We start from the raw sequence: 17,558 nt of genomic DNA, 5'->3' as shown, positions 1-17,558 counted from the left end.
CACCAAGGTTTCTCTTCCAACTTCAGCCTTAAACAGTCCTGTCCTCCTCAGACAGCCCCCACCTCCAGCCTTTAGCTGTAAATACTTACTGCTTTATAGCTAATGCTTGCCACCCCTCAAAATTAAGTCTTTTGATATGCATTTACATCCCTCCCTAACCATGTCCTCATCACCCTTCCCAAACTCAGCCTCATCTCCAGGCCTAGAACCTCTCCCTAGGTGAGGGACTGTCCTCGGGTAGGAGTGCTGACAGACCTGTGCATGAGCCCAGCTGCAGAGCCCGTGCTAATCCCAGCCCAGCTCTAGCCTTTAAACCCACTGGGGCTTTGGTACTGGAGGCCCAGTTACAGTAACCCCTGTGGCCGTTCCGCTTCCAGGCCATCTGTGAGTTGTGATCCCCCACCCTACACCACTTTGGTGAGAAATGCATTCCTTTCTTACAATAAAGTTTTCATTTTATGTCTAAATTCAAGCATTCCGAGAAAACGTGTAGCAATTATATCAAGACAGACATGACAGGCACCAACATTAGTCTTTCATTACACACTTTTCACGCCTTCTCTCCACAGATTTCTTTGAGGCAACTCTGACTCCTTTTCTCACAGGCAGCTCCACACAGCACCGACTCCTCCTCTCCTCTGTACGACTGGCTAAACCCCAGCCTGTCCCTTCCCCAGCCACCTGAGCCTGTCTGTCCCACACACAGCATCCTCTCACCTTGTCCATCCCTTGCACGGCCACGTGTCCCTTCCTCCTCGCAGCACAGCCAGCAGGCTCCAGCCCACACTGCAGCAGGCTCTGCACCTCCAGCTGGAGCTGTGCTTAGTGAAACTGGCAGCCAGCTGACCCACGCTTTTATAACAACCAGCCTCACTGGGCAGGCAAGGCTGTTTCCACTCCTTGCTAATCAGTACAGCTGTAACTCGTTGGCAACTAGTGCCTTCTGCACTATCCTTACAAACTATTCTCCTACAGAAATGGACCGGAATTCCGCGGGGATTTTCCGGGGATTCCGGGGGGATTTTCTGGGGATTCCGGGAGGATTTTGTCGGGAATTCCGGGGGGATTTTGTCGGGGATTCCGGGGGGAATTTCTGGGGGATTCCGGGGGGATTTTATCGGGGATTCCTGGGGGATATTCCCGGGGATTCCGGGGGGATTTTATCGGGGATTCTGGGCATATTTTCTCGCGGATTCCGGGGGGATTTTCTCAGGGATTCCGGGGAGATTTTATCGGGGATTCCGGGGGGATTTTTCCCGGGAAATGCGGGGGGCTTTTTCCCCGCGATTCCAGGGGGATTTTCCAGGGGATTCCAGAGGGATTTTATCGGGGATACCTGGGGGATTTTCCAGGGGATTCCGGGGGGATTTTCCCGGGGATTCCGGGGGGATTTTCACTGGGATTCCGGGGCGATTTTCTCAGGGAATTCCGGGGGATTTTCTCGGGAATTCCGGGAGGATTTTCCCGAGTATTCCGGGGGGATATTTTCGGGGAGTCCGGGGGGATTTTCCCGGGGATTCCGAGGGGATATTCCCGGGGAATTCCGGGGGGATTTTCTCCGCGATTCCGGGGGGATTTTCCAGGGGTTTCAGCGAGGAATTTCCCGGGGAATTCCCGGTGGATTTTCCAGGGGATTCCGGGTGGATTTTCTCGGGGATTCCGGGGGGATTTTCCCGAGTATTCCGGGGGGAATTTTTCGGGGAGTCCGGAGGGATTTTCCCGGGGTATCCGGGGTGATTTTACGAGGAATTCCGGGGGGATTTTCCCGAGTGTTCCGGGGGGATTTCCTCGGGGATTACGGGATGATTTTCTCGGGCAATTCCGGGGGATGTTCTCGGGTATTCCGGGGCCATTATCTCGGTGATTCCGGGGAGATTTTCTCGGGGATTCCGAGATTATTTTCCCGGGGAATTCATGGGGATTTTCCCGGGGATTCCGGGGGGATATTCGCGGGGATTCCGGGGGATTTTCTCGGAGATTCCGGGGGGATTTTCATGGGGATTCCGGGGTATTTTCTCCTGGATTCCGGGGAATTTTCCGTGGATTCCTGGGGGATTTTGCCGAGTATTTCGGGAGAATTTTCTCGGGGATTCCGGGGTGATTTTCCCGGGAAACTCCGGGGGATTTTCTCGGGGATTCCCGGGGGATTTCCCCGAGTATTCCGGGGGATTTTTTCGGGGAGTCCGGAGGGATTTTCCCGGGGATTCCGGGGGGATTTTACGAGGAATTCCGGGGGGGTTTTCTCGGCGATACCGGGGGGATATTCTCGGGGATTCCGGGATGATTTTCCCGGGGAATTCCAGGGGATTATTCCGGCGATTCCGGGGGGATTTTCTCGGCGATTGCGGGGGGATTTTCTCGGGGATTCCGGGGGGATTTTCCCGGGGAATTCTAGGGGATTTTCTCGGGGATTCCGGGGGGATTTTCCCGGGGAATTCCGGGGGGATTTTCTCGGGGAGTCCGGGGAGATTTGCCCGGGGATTCCGAGGGATTTTCAGGGGAATCCGGGGGGATTTTCTCGGGGATTCAGGGGGGTTTTTCTCGGGGATTCAGGGGGATTTTCCAGGGGATTCCGGGGGGATTTTCTCGCGTATTCCCGGGGCATTTTCCTGGAGATTCCAGGGGGATTTTATCGGGGATTCCGGGGGGATTATCCAGGGGATTCCGGGGGGTTTTTCCAGGGGATTCCGGGCATATTTTCCCGAGTATTACGGGCGAATTTTCTCGGGGATTCCGGGGAGATTTTCTTGGGGATTCCGGGGGGGCTTTCACAGGGATTTCTGGGGGATTTTCGCGTGGATGCCGGGGGGATTTTCTCGCGGATTCCGGGGGCTATTTTCCCGGGGATTCCGGGGGAAATTTCTCGGGGAGTCCGGGGGGATTTTCTAGGGGAATTCCGGGGGATTTTCTCGGGGATTCTGGGGGGATTTTCCCGGCGATTCCGGGTTGATTTTCCCGGGGACTCCGGGGGATTTTCTCGGGGATTTCTGGAGGATTTTCCCGGGGATTCCGGGCGGATTTTCTCGTGGATTCCGGGAGGATTTTCTCTTGGATTCCGGGAGGATTTTCAGGGGAATCCGGGGGGATTTTCTCGGGGATTCCGGGGGGATTTTCTCGGGGATTCCGGGGGGATTTTCTCGGGGATTCAGGGGGGATTTTCCACGGGATTCCGGGGGGATTTTCTCGGGGATTCCGGGGAGATTTTCTCACGTATTCCCGGGGCATTTTCCTGGAGATTCCAGGGGGATTTTATCGGGGATTCCGGGGGGATTATCCAGGGGATTCCGGGGGGATATTGCAGAGTATTCCGGGGGGATTTTCTGGGGGATTCCGGGGGGATTTTCTCGGGGATTCCTAGGGGATTTTCCAGGGGATTCCGGGGTGATTATCCCGGGGATTTTCCTGGGGGATTTTCCCGGGGATTCCGGGGGATTTTCTCGGGGATTCCGGGTTGATTTTCCCGGGGAATTCCGAGGGATTTTCTCGGGGATTCCGGGGGAATCTTCCAGGGGATTCGGGGCGGATTTTCTCGGGGATTCCGGGGAGATTATCCCGGGGATTTCGGGGAGATTTTCTGGGGGATTCCTGGGGGATTTTCTCGGGGATAGCGGACGGATTATCACGGGGATTCCGGGATGAGTTTCTCGGGGAATTCAGGGGGATTTTCCAGGGGATTCCGGGGGGATTTTCCCGGGGAATTCCGGGGGATTTTCTCGGGGATTCCGGGGGGTTTTTCCCGGGGATTCCCGGGGATTTTCTCTCGGATTTTTTCCCCAATTTTTCAAGCATTTTTTCCCGCAATTTTCCTGGATTTTTCCCAAATTTTCCCCATTTCTCACTGATTATTTTCCCCATTTCTCAATGATTTTTGCCCCAATTTATCAAAGATTTTTTTTCCCCATTTCTCACTGATGTTTTTCCCCATTTTCCCCCCATTTCTCACTGATTTTTATCCCCCATTTTTCAATGATTTTTCCCCATTTCTCTCTGATTTTTGCCCCATTTCACCATGATGTTTTCCCCATTTCTCACTGATTTTTCCGTTGATTTTTCATGGATTTTTCCACCCATTTTTCGTGGATTTTTTCCCCATTTTTCCCCATTTCTCACTGATTTTTTCCCCCATTTATCACTCCTTTTTCCCCATTTTTCCCCATTTCTCACTGATTTTTTCCGCCATTTTTCATTGATTTTTTCCGCCATTTTTCATGGATGTTTCCCCCAATTTTCATGGCTATTTCCTGATTTTCCCCCCCATTTCTCACTGATATTTGCCCCCATTTCTCTCTGAATTATTCCCCCCATTTTTCATGCATTTTCCCGCCCATTAATCACTGATTTTTTCCCCATTTCTCACCGACTTTTCCCCCCATTTCTCACTGATTTTTATCCCCCACTTCTGACTGATTTTTCCCAATTTTTCGTTGATCTTTTTCCCCATTCCTCACCGATTTTTCCCCCATTTCTCTCTGATTTTTCCATCATTTTTCATGGGTTTTCCCCCCCATTTCTCACTGATTTTACCCCCTTTCTCACTGATTTTATTAATGTTTGTATTTCTATTTCTATTTCTATTTCTATTTATTATTATTGTTTTGCATGTTTATGTTTATGTTTATGTTTATGTTTATGTTTATGTTTATGTTTATGTTTATGTTTATATCTATGCAGGTTAACGTTTGTGCATGTTTATGTCTATGTTTATATTTCTGCATATTTATTTTTATGCCGGCGAACGCGGGCAGGCGTTTTATCTAAACGCCTATCCGCCGGGGTCCTAGAGAGGCCGCCATCTTGAGCGTGTCGGGACTCTCAAAATGGCGGCTCGGGCGGCACCCCGGCTGACCTGCCAAAAATGGCGGCAGAAAGGGCGGGAAAAAATCAGGACCCCGGTGTGTAGGCATAAGATGCCTGATTACATCGCCGACGCCGATCCGCTCGCCGACAATTTTCCCGGACGTTTCAGAGCGTGCCGACAACGGCCGCGCGGTCCGCGGTGCCGCGGGCGTGAGGGCGCCGGCGGGCGCGGGCAGGCGTTTTATGTAAACGCCTATCCGCCGGGGTCCTAGAGAGGCCGCCATCTTGAGTGTGTCCGCACTCTCAAAATGGCGTCTCGGGCGGCACCCCGGCTGACCTGCCAAAAATGGCGGCAGAAAGGGCGGGAAAAAATCAGGACCCCGGTGTGTAGGCATAAGATGCCTGATTACATCGCCGACGCCGATCCGCTCGCCGACAATTTTCCCGGACGTGTCAGAGCGTGCCGACAACGGCCGCGCGGTCCCCGCTGCCGCGGGCGTGAGGGCGCCGGCGGGCGCGGGCAGGCGTTTTATGTAAACGCCTATCCGCCGGGGTCCTAGAGAGGCCGCCATCTTGAGCGCTGCCGCAGGGCTGGGTCCCGGCCCGCGGGCCCTTCCGCCATCCTGAGAGGGGCACGGTGCAGTACCCTCCCGTGTCCACACGGCGGCAGCACTGCCGCCCAACTCAGCCCGGCACTGCCGCCCTGTCAGGGACAGCCAGAGAAGGGAGAGAGTTCCAAGCACCAGAGTCCCCACCCGTCATAAAATCCTCTCAATGAACGCCCCAAAAAAACCCCGACCCAAACTAAAAATGCCCTGCCTCTGACCAAATGAAAAAAAAAACCTTTTATATATATAAATCATCTATTTTTTAATATTTAATTTCTAGTCATAATCTAGACATATTTCATATATTCAATTTAATTGCTATTCTATTTATCATATATACAATATTATTTTATTATTCATTATATACATAGATTTATATTACTAATGTTATTTCTATTTTATCTATATCCATCTATATTTGGAGGTTCATAGTTTTTAATATTATTTCTTTAAAAGCTCTGCCTCTAACCAAATAGAAACAAAAAACTCGATTATTTTAAATTATATTTGAATATATTTTTCTATTTAGTTTTCATATTTATATCTGTAGATTTATATGTCTATATTGTGTATTCTATATTTATATACTATTTAATGTAGTTTTTACTAGTATATTAATATACTAGATGCTATTTACATTCTATTATAACATACTATTTAATAGAACATATTAAAATCGATAAATTATTTCTATTACATACTACATACATGTATTTTATATTTATATTTATTTCTATATATTTATACTTACATATATATATGCATATATAGTTATCATCATTTTATGTCAGTATCTATTTTTGCATATTTGTATATTTTTGCCTATATTATTTTCAAAAAACCCTCCTCTAACCAAATAAAAACCAATAAAACATTCCTTTTAAAGTCTGAATATTTATATATTTCTATTTTCATAACATAATATAATGTAATGTAATATATTTATATATTGGTTTCTTATATTTGCTTCTATATTTTTATTCTTTATCTTTTCTATTTACAGTATCTATAAAAAAACCCTACCTCTATCCAAACACAAGCCAATAAAACATTCCTTTTAGACTATATTTAGCTATTTTTTAAGGTTCTGTTTTTCATGCATTCTACACCCACCCCTCCCTCTCAATGTTCTGGCACCCACCATGACCCCCCGCCATGCCCGACTCACCTGATCCTCCAGCGCAGCCCGGCTCCCTCTCCCAGGGACCTTGGGGTGCCCCAAACCACGTCGGAGCCCCCCTCAGCCTTTTTTCCTCACCCCAAAGAAGGCACAGAACGACTCCTTTAATGAAGTTGTTTTAACAATTGTAAGGCTAGAGCTTTTGGTATCCACTGCTTGCCATCCCTTGTAAACCAATTATTTTCTTCTTTCTTCTGCAGCTTAATAAACCTCTTTTTTTCCCCATAGTTTTCCAAATGCATGTATTACCGCATATGCATATTTAGAATCAGTAAATATATTTAATGTCTTGTCCTGCTATAATTCACAGGCTCTCACAAGCGTGTGCAGCTCTGCTGTCTGAGCTGACCAGGTGGCTGGTAACCTCCCCCCTTCCTTTAATTGCTTTCCATTCACGATAGAGTATCCTGTAAATCATGAAGAATGGGGGAAAAATCAGTGAGAAATGGGGAAAAAAATCCCTGAAGAATGGGGGGAAAAATCAGTGAGAAATGGGGAAAAGTGGGGAAAAAATCCGTTAGAAATGGGTGGGGAAATTCCATGAAAAATGGCGAAAGAAATCAGTGAGAAATGGGGAAAAATGGGTAAAAAATCAGTGCGAAATGGGGGGGGGGGGGGGGGAATCAATGAGAAATCGGGGGAAAACATAAGTAAGAAACGGGGGGGAAAAGTCCATGAAAAATGGGGAAAAATCAGTGGGAAATGGGGATAAATCTGGAAAAAATCCATGAAAAATGGGGGAAAATATCAGTGAGAAATGGGGGAAAATGGGGAAAAAGTCAGTGAGAAATGGGGAAAAGTCAGTGAAAAACGGGGGGAAAACTCCATGAAGAATGGGGAAAAAAATCAGTGAGAAATGGGGAAAAAAATCCCTGAAAAATGGGGGGAAATATCAGTGAGAAATGGGAAAAAAATGGGGAAAAAAATCATTGATAAATCGGGGGAAAAATCAGTGTGAAAGGGGGGGAAAAATCGGGATCGGGGACGTGGACCGGGACTGGGATCGGGGACCGGGACGGGGAAATGGGACAGGGACCGGGATCGCGGACGGGGACCTGGGACAGGGACCGGAACCGGGATCGGGGCCGGGGACTGGAGACAGGGACCGGGACCGGGATTGGGGACTGGGACCAGGACCGTGATCGGGTTCCGGGACGGGGAACTGGGACTGGGACCAGGATCGGGGACCGGAACCGGGGACTGGGACCGGGACCAGGACTGGGGACGGGGACTGGGGACAGTGACCGGGACTGCAATCGGCACCGCCCCCCGAACCGCTCCCGGAACCGCTCCCCGGGCTACCCCGGCACGGCGACCGGGAACGCCCCCGGCACCGCCCCAGCACCGCCCCCGGTGCCGCCCCCGGCACTGCCCCGGCACCGCCCCGGGTAGCGCCCCCGGCACCGCCCCCGGGGCGGGCCGCCGAACGCACGCGATGACGCGCGGGGGGCGGGACGGCGCGGGGCGGTGACGCGCTTCATGCCAGGAGCAGGGCCGGGTGCGACGAAGACGGGAGCGGGCCGACCCGATACCGCGCGGGGCCGCGGGCCCGGCGGAGCCCGGCCCGCTGGGTAGGGGCCGCCAATGGCACCGGGGCTTCTGCTTCGGCTTCTGTCCGTGTCGGCGGGGAGGCCCCAGCCAGCGGTGCCCCTCTCCCTCGGCGACACGGGCGTGGAACTCGGCATCGGGCGCTGCATCGCCGCGGACAGCAGGGGGCGCACGGGTACCGATACTGCCATGGGGCCCGGCGCTGCTCTCCTGCTCCGCCGCCAGGCGGCGCTGCGCTGCCGTCCTGCCGCGCCTCCGGGCACGCTCGGTTTCCTCGGGACCCCGGGCCCCGCCTGTCCCGCCGCTGCGGAGGCGGGGGATGCTTTATGGGACTGCCCGAGCTGGCAGTGCCGGGTCTGGGGCGTTGGGGCGCGCCTTGGGGGGCTGCGGGTGCGCTCGTTTCCTCTTCTGCATGGCCTTCTGTGTGAGCATCTCTCGTTGCGACTGCTCTTGGAGAGTCAAACCCCTCCTCCTAAGTGGTCTCAGGAGCCTGGCAGGGTGAGTTTTGTTTCACAGGGGAAAGGGCCACTGGTCGTGTCCAGAGACCTGTGCACCCAGCCAGGTTTCTGCCTGATAAAATTCCAAATGGATGAGGATTTCTCCCAGCCCCAAGCTGCCCCCACCTGTAACCCTGGCTGCCTTTGGGGTGCCCAAAGCCTCCTCTGTGCAGATCTCAGGAACCTGGGAGGGGTGAACAATGTTGCACAGGGAAAAACCCCACAGATTTTATCTCCGGGCCCGGGGCCAGGAGCAGGCATTTGCGTGCTATAATTCCAGAAGGAGCACGGTGTCTCCCAGACCCAAGCCGCATCCAGCTGTGACCCAGCTGCTCTTGGAGTGCCAAAAGCCTCCTCGTAGCTGATCTCAGGAACCCTGGAAGGGTGAGTTTGGTTTCACAGGGAAAAGGCCTCAGTTTGTGTCCAGAGATCAAATAAGGGACTCTGCTTTTCCTCTAGTTCTCCTTCCTGTTTTCACCTGGGCTAGAAGGATGGGCATGGCCTGTATTTCTCATATCAAAGTGATGTTACTAAATTTGTCCAGAAGTTCTGATTGTTATTTTTATTAGTAGTAGTAATTTTCTGATAGAAAACACTCTCATTTTGCCTTTCCCACGTTGTTTCCAGGTGCTGCCCAGGATGGACATCCGTGGTCTCAGACAGTGATTCCCGCGGAGCAAGGAAAGCCTTTTCCTCACCTGCACAGTTCAGGTGGATGGGACAGAATTGGTGTGGCCTGACAAGGCAGGAAAAGCTGTCTGTGTTCTGGAGTGCCTTGAAAGCTTTCTCCGTCAGGTTTGGAAGGGGTTTCTCTTTGGGATTTCTTGTGATGCAGCACCACGGGTATCCCTTTGTGCCAAGTCCAGTGCTAAAGGATTGAAGAACTGACAAGTGGGGTCTGGGATGAAAATGCCTCTAATAAAATTAAGCAAAGAATACAATAAGAGAAATGAGCATCCTTTTAATGTCTGAAATAGTTAGGAATAAAAATGCTGGAAAAGGGCACTCTGAATTGGTGTCACTTGTCATGGATAAAACCCCAGAGTGAGGAATCAGAGCAGAAGTTGAGAGCTGGAATCCTTCTGCAGTCGACTTAATTTTCTTTTCCTCCTCTCTTTCAGGACAGGAAGAATCACGACTCTCCTGCCATCTTTGCCAAGAGCTGTGGTGTTTGATCAGCCAAAGCCCAGAGGCTTCAGCACCAGAGGTCTGAGCCTGGAGGGCTCCTGGTGCTGCCCGTGCTGTGGGCTATGTCAGAGGATGCAGGGTTCCTCTTTGCCTCCCTGCTGGGATTAACTGCCATGGGAATGTGGGATCTGGGTGAAACTCCAGCTCTCCTGGTGTTCAGGGGAGCAAGGTCTGAGGGACTCCTCTCTGGGGATGTGCGGTGAAGGACTGAATAGTGTGGAAGGAGAGTATTTATAAACTGTATCACTGTTTCTCCCAAAATTGGGGTGGAGCGGTGATGGGGGTGGTTGGGTTTGGTCTGGGCCTGTTATTCTTTGTGCAATTTTTAAATTCTCTTGTATGATTTACTGTCCGGTATCTTTCTAACAAAAGCTGACATAAATTTAGATTAAGGATTAGAACTTGGGTCCATTCATTGCAAACATTTGACAAGGCTGGAGGACTGGGGTGGTGACTGCTCTCAGGAAAGGTTACTTATTAATACTGTGTCAGATTTCCCGCAGTGACTGTCAGGCCTGCATGGCTGTGAGTTCGTGCTCTTCTCACTGGGGAAATAAGTTCAGCAAAATTAGAAATGTTAGAAAAATCCAGCCAAAAATTCCACCTCTGTACCCCCTAAGTTTTCCCAGTTTTTCCCAGCTAGGAGCTGCACAGAAGTCAGGCAGGGGAAGTGACAACAGGGAACAGCTGAAAAATTCAAAGGCACAAAGAGGAAAGGGGAAAGGTTTCAGAAAACAATTCTATGGTCTAAGAATAATTCCTGATTCCCTACTGAGAAGAACACGAACTCACAGCCATTCAGGCCTGACAGTCCCCTGCAGTGAGAGCTCAGCACACATCCACAGAGGCAAGTCCAGCATCTTAAATGAAAAAATAAAAATAAAAACCAGAAGAAAAAGGTGATTTCTTTTGCTTCAGAGTTATTTCAAGTTCTTAAAGCCCAAGCAACATTTGCTCTTGATTTTGGTTGGGTGAATCATGAGCAGTGGGCACGGGTCATGCCATTCATTGAGCAGAAAACCCGGGGTCATTTAGAGGGGACACAAGAACTGTTTGTGTAGCGACCTCGGGCTGCAGAGGGGCAGGAGAAAGGCCAAGGGAGCTCCCTGGGGCCACCAGGGCCTGTGGGGAACAGAATGCACGCTTGGATGACCAGTGGAGGTGAGGAGTGGATCTGAGTTCATCTACAGGGAAATAAGGAGGGGATACTCTGGAGTGAAAAGCTGAGGTGATGAGTTCACCCACCTGGGCACGAGTTGTGTTTGCACAAAGTGGGAACAGAGGTGAAGGTCAATCCAAAGTCGATCCTGCTTGACCTCTGAATTCCAGGATAAGTTTTACAAGCTGCCAAATGAGGGAGTAAAAATACACAAAAATGAAACCGAGAGCATTCATGAGGTTCCTGGGAGTCCATTACACTGTTGTCATAGAATTCTTAATGAGTTTTGAGCTTTTAATGACAACAATTCAGTACTTTCTTTGGATTATTCACTGTGTAGGATTTGGGGTTTATCTGGATTTTAAAGGCGTCGTGGTGGCCCTGACACTGCTCAGGAGCTGGTAGGAAAAGCAGGGTCAGAGCTCCTGGCAGGCACAGGGTGTTTTTCCCAGAGTGGACTGTGGAGGAATTGTTTGGGCCTTGGATTGTCCCTCTGGGTGATGCCAGTTGCTGTGATTTGTGTAATTCCATACATTTAACTCCCAATACTTGCCAGCCCAGGAGCTTGAGCTGACAGGGCAGCACACAGATTGTTCTCTGTGCTGTGCCCCGATTTGGGGTTGGCTGTCAGCTTTGCTAGCTCCCGTGAATTATGCCCATAGCCCCGAATTCCCTGCTCAATTCCCACTGCCATAACCTCACAGCGCCTCATGGAGTGGGGATATACTGTGGCAGGAAGCTCAGCAGCATCGGCACAGGGACAGGTGTATATTCCAAAGAATTTGCTGTTTCAAACCCTCATCCCCCAGCCCCGCCGATGTCCCTGGGGGGCACTTGACAGAGTTACCTGGATTTCAGCTGATTTCACCCCCCCGAGCTCGGGCTCCAGGTGATCTTTTCAAGCAGGAGAAGGCAGGGGCCGGAGGCGCTCGTGGCCCGTGCCGAGGCAGTCCCTGGGGCCACGAGAGGACATCTCTCCCTGCAGAATTTCAGTTCTTTCCAGAGCCTCAGCAGTGACAGAGGACAAAGAGGAAGATGAGGAGGAGGAAGAAGGGGGAGAGGGTTTGAGAGGAGGGGAAGCCCAAATCCGTGCTGTGTGCGGAGCTCCGACAGCACGCTGCAGCCCGCAGCTCAGTGTGAGCACGGGGCAGAGGAGGCGATTTCTGGGCATTCAATCACCCTGAGGCGGGCCCGGCACCGCCCCTGCAGCACCGTCCCCAGCACAGCTCGGTACCGCTCCGGGATCACCCGGCCCCGCCCCCGGTGCCGCCCGGGACCACTGGGGACCGCCCCTAAAGCACCGCCCCGGCCCCGCCCGGTCCCGTCCCCGGGACCTCCGTGCCCCGCCTCGCCAAGCCCCGGCTCCGCCCCGAGCCTGCCCGGGCTGCGCCGGGACCATCGCTGGCGGCCCCGCCCCTCTTCCCCGGGCCGAAGCGGGCTGAAGGAGATGTCCGCACGATTGGAAACGCCGCCGAAAATCGCACCCGTGGGATCGGTGTCGGCGTCGTGCGCAGGCATCCCACTAGAGCGAGCGGGCTCCTTGCTGTGTCCCCCTCCTTTTGCAGCCAGAGTTAGAAGGTCGGGGAGCGACACCCGAGCCGCCATCTTGGGAGAGGCAGGCGCGCAGTACCGCGCTCTGCCCACAGGGTGGCGCTTGGGAGACAGGCAAGGGATGGAATCAAGGAGTGTCCCAATCCTTGAGGAAATCCCCCGGAATGAACGCCCCAAGAAACCCCGACCAGAACTGAGAAACCTCCTGCCTCTGTATGAGTGCAAAGGGTGTGCAAGGAGTGTGCAAATAGTGTGCATTAGCAATCGATCGGCAGGCATTGGAAAGCGATCGCCGATCTAATCGATCGGCAGGCGCGATCGATCGATCGCCGATCTAATCGATCGGCAGGCATTAGCAATCGATCGCCGATCTAATCGATCGGCAGGCGCGATCAATCGATCGCCGATCTAATCGATCGGCAGGCATTAGCAATCGATCGCCGATCTAATCGATCGGCAGGCGCGATCAATCGATCGCCGAGCTAATCGATCGGCAGGCATTACCAATCGATCGCCGATATAATCGATCGGTAGTCGTGATCAATCGATCGCCGATCTAATCCATAGGCACGCATTAGCTATCGATCGCCGATCTGATTTTTCCCGCCATTTTTCATGGATTTTTTCCCCCATTTCTTACTGATTTTTCCCCAATTTTTCATGCATTTTTTCCCGCAATTTTCCTGGATTTTTTCCCATATTTTCCCCATTTCTCACTGATTTTTTTCCCCCATTTCTCAATGATTTGTTTCCCCAATTTATCAAAGATTTTTTTTCCCCATTTCACCATGATGTTTCCCCCATTTCTCACTGATTTTTTCCCCCATTTCTCACTGATTTTTTCCCCCCATTTTTCCATGGATATTTCCCGATTTTCCCCCCCATTGCTCACTGATTTTTGCCCCCATTTCTCTCTGAATTTTCCCCCCATTTTCCATGCATTTTTCCCCCCATTAATCACTGATTTTCTCCCCATTTATCACTGATTATTGCCCCCATTTTTCACTTATTTTTTCCCCACAGCATCGGCCACCACAGCACGAGCGACAACAGCTCGCTCTGTTCCCGCCATTGCCCATGGATTGTTTGCCTGTTTTCCATGGATTTTTTCCCCATTTCTCACTGATTCCCCCCCCCCCCCCCCATTTCTCACTGAATATTCCCCCATTTTTCATCGACTTTTCCCCCATTTACCACTGCTTTTTCCCCCATTTCTCGCTGATTTTGTCCCAAATTTTCCCCCATTTCTCATTGATTTTTTTCCCTGTTTCTCACTGATTTTTCCCCCATTTCTTAATGACTTTTCCCGCCATTCGTCACGGATTTTTTCCCCCATTTCTCACTGATTTTTTCCCCATTTCTCAATTATTTTTTCCCCCACTTTTCCCCGTTTCTCACTGATTTATTCCCCCATTTTTCATGGATTTTTTTTCCCCCATTTCTCACGGATTTTTTCCCCATTTTTCAAAGATTCCCCCCCCCGTTTTTCACTGATTTTTCTCCATTTCTCACTGATTTTCCCACCATTTTTCATGTGGTTTTTTTCCATTTCTCACTGATGTTTTACCCCATTCTTATTACCATTCTCATAGCTCTATTTTATATTTATACATATTCTTATATTTGCATTATTTCTGTTATACACTAGATTTTTCATAGATATTTGCTACTTAGATTTCATGATACTTTACATGTATACCAATCTATTTCTATTCTTTATATTTTATTTTTATATTAGCTATAAAAACCGTGCCTCTACCCAAATAAAAAGCATTTAAACATTCCTTTTAGACTATATTTAGGTATTTTTTATGGTTCTGTTTTTCATGCATTCTACACCCACCCCTCCCTGTCAATGTTCTGGCACCCACCATGACCCCCCCCCCCCCCCCCATGCCCGACTCACCTGCTCCTCCAGCGCAGCCCGGCTCCCTTTCCCAGGGACCTTGGGGTACCCCAAACCACGTCGGAGCCCCCAGTCTCCACACCCTCCCCCTCCGTAGGGAACGGGAATGGGATGGGGAGCACACAGGACAAGAAAGGAACACAAAAGACACACTGGACAGAGAGAAGAAAAGGGCTGGAAGCTGGATATGAGGATGAAAGTGGAGCAGCAACAAACCTCAGGACTCTTGACTAGAGAGTGTGGCTGCTGAACGTCTCAAAAAAAAACCCCAGCTCCAACACAACATGCTGTGCTCACGGCTCGGCCTGGGACTCATCAGTGAACATCTCTCTCTTGCCAGGGCCATAAAGCCCCCGAGAAAACACGAGGTGAGGTTGATGTGCTCCGGCTTTGCTCCTGCTCAGCCCTAACCCCAGCCCCTGCTGCCAGTGAGCACCCTGATCTCTGAACCTCTTCTCAGCTTGTTTGTACGCTTCCAAATTCCTTCCTCTTTCTTCAAGCTTCATCTGTTTCCTGGCATTGGGAGAATGACAAGTGTTTAGCACAGCGCAATGAATACAACAGTCTCATTTTCAGAAGACACAACTGAACGAGAACCGACAGCAGCACTGCTTCGAGACAATCTGGGCACACGTTTCCCTTCCAGCAATCTGAGTGTTCTTTTGTGTCACGCCTGAAATTCTGAAAATGGTTTTTTGAGAAAAATTATCCATAACTAGAAAACAATCAAACCAAATAAATAGAACCCCTAGGATATAATAACAGCCCATATACTACAACACTCCAATTCTAATATTAATAAGAAAACAGAAATTAGCTACACAGCATTACCTCAAACAAACACTACATACTGGCAAGAATCAAAGCCACCACAAAATAATTCAAAAACTACCCTATGCCTTATGCTACAGGCTAGAACGCCATCGGCAAACCTTATCAAGGTATCCTTTAAAAACAACGCCCCACCAAAAACAAAAACAACACAAAACGCCATTCAAGAACTCCCTTATCAACACCTGAATGAAAAAACATGGCATTAGATAAATAGACCATAGCCCTTATCATACACCATCTACAAACAAAATAAAGCTATACCATACATCCTCGAAAACCACCTTCAAAGCACGACATTAGAAAAAAAAACTTTCCAGAATTAAAAGCTGTATCTAACAAAAGCCGTCTGATAAAATTAACAACCAAGCCCCCACCATCAGAGCTGCCCCTACTAAACTCCCCATCGTACATATGAAAAATCAGTTTTAAAAACCTACTTCAATTCATTCTGCCTCAAATACAAAGCCATCCAGAAAGTTACCTTCACTCAAAAACAAAAGCGCACGTAGTAAATAACATTAAAAAATAAATCAGCACACTACACACCACAAGCATAAAATATTGAATTAAAACCAAAAATACCCCTAGTCATTAAAGAGCCCAGCCGCAAGCTATATTTAACTATAACTTCGTGCAAACGTACACATATCATTAAAATAGATTTCTTTCAGAATACAACTGATGATCTAAAATAGTAAAATGTCCGAGAACGATATTATAATAGGATATCCTCGATCATCCTCCCGCAAATTCTCTCCACTGTATTGTCCGACACACACCGGAAAAAAAATCCAGTTTTTACTTTTTTCAGCTAACTTCTCATTTATTAGCTGAGAGGAATGTTGAATTTGTCTTTACAAATGAGCTGTGGATCAGCCTGTAGATAAGGCTAGCACTGAGAGATAAAAGAAACAATGGGATGGATTCCACTGATTGATGAATGGAAAGAGATAGTTGCCTTTACAAACAAACTGCAGGGCTGCTGATAAATGAAATTGGATATCGAAAGATGAAAGAAGCAACGGGGGGAAACTATGAATTCTAGAAGAATTAAAAATTAAAAGGGAGGGTTATACATTAGAGGGGAATTTCAGGTATCAGGCGTTCCGGGAAGTCTGTGCCTCTCAAGTACCTCAGCCAATGGGAAAAGAGAGAGGGAAATGCGGCCGGGAAAATAGGATAAAAAGGAGGCTGCGTCCTCCAAAAATTTGAGAGATCCCAGGGGAATGTCCCATGGCCTCTCCCTTTATTCGAATAAAGCAAAAAGGACTCCTCTGTTTCCTTTTTGGACATAAACCGCTGGTGTTTGTGGATTAATTTTCCTGACATTTAGCAACATATTGTTAAAAAAAAAAAAAAAAAAAAAAAAAAAAGTGATCCAGAAGAGGGCAACATTGACAGCCATTCCAAGACAGGATGAACAAATGCTTTCACATTGACAGAGGATGCTGCGATGTTCTGAGAACAGAAGATAGAATAAAATAAAGGAAGGTGATGTTACAAGACAGAAAAGGGTAAAATAAAAGGAGTACCTGAGACTGGGGGGCGGGGGGGAAGAAAATGGGGAAATATTAATTGCTACACACTAGGTACAAATGCTTTTTACAAGTAATTTATGAGAAGCAAGCTAAAAGCGTCTTACTGCTGCTAGTGATATCATGCTCCAAACTCTGCTAATAATTCCTATTTCTAGCAATAGTTCAATTGAACTCACTACATTCCAACTATTTTTCTGCTTGTTTAGATGGCAGATCCGTTTGGAACACACCTTAGTATAGCAAATTCTATGCCCAGGTAGGGACCTCTCAGTTCTTCCATAAAACATTTTCTTCTGCATTATGGCAAGCCTTTGTTTTAGCTTGACAGCTTTCTTGAAACTTAAATTTACGCATGTGTCCAAAGACATTTGCAATTCCAGAAATTGGTAGGCACATAATATGGAAAGTAAATAACATTCTCGAGAGGGAGTTGCTTTGTTACTGAGGGGATGAAAAGCAAGGCTAGAGCTAGTAGAACTACCCAAGAAATTGGACTTAACGCAGCTTTTACAAGGCTCAAAGTAGCCATACCGAGATGTTTGAGCTAAAAGCCCCAGTTACCAGACTTACAGGCCTAATAGTTATCACCACACCACATTCCCTGGTTGCAGTATTTTTAACAGCAGTGCAGAACGCTACTGAAAATTATTTTTAGGTTGAATTGTTCTCTCCCCTCACTGCCTGTGTAGCTGTTAGAGGCTTCCAGGAGGCTGGGGAAGCAGACTGCTGGTTTCACTTCCAGACACGTCACT

The 17,558-nt window shown here is 49.0% G+C and overlaps 2 long non-coding RNA genes across 2 annotated transcripts; one reads left to right on the top strand and one right to left on the bottom strand.

Moving 5' to 3' along the window:
- The first annotated feature begins 8,048 nt into the window (after positions 1-8,048).
- Positions 8,049-10,721, top strand: LOC148217736 (uncharacterized). Its single transcript, XR_015800798.1, has 2 exons — positions 8,049-9,425; positions 9,752-10,721. It is a non-coding gene; the product is annotated as an uncharacterized LOC148217736 (long non-coding RNA).
- On the bottom strand, positions 9,329-12,258 carry LOC148217735 (uncharacterized). The gene is made up of 3 exons (XR_015800797.1): positions 11,825-12,258; positions 11,064-11,162; positions 9,329-9,545 (listed from the first exon to the last, which is right to left on the bottom strand). It is a non-coding gene; the product is annotated as an uncharacterized LOC148217735 (long non-coding RNA).
- Positions 12,259-17,558: the final 5,300 nt, after the last annotated feature.

The sequence above is a fragment of the Sturnus vulgaris genome, unplaced genomic scaffold (assembly GCF_052056855.1).
Source record: "Sturnus vulgaris isolate bStuVul1 unplaced genomic scaffold, bStuVul1.hap1 Scaffold_319, whole genome shotgun sequence".
Lineage (NCBI taxonomy): Eukaryota > Metazoa > Chordata > Aves > Passeriformes > Sturnidae > Sturnus > Sturnus vulgaris.
This window is presented reverse-complemented; position numbering and strand designations above follow the sequence as displayed.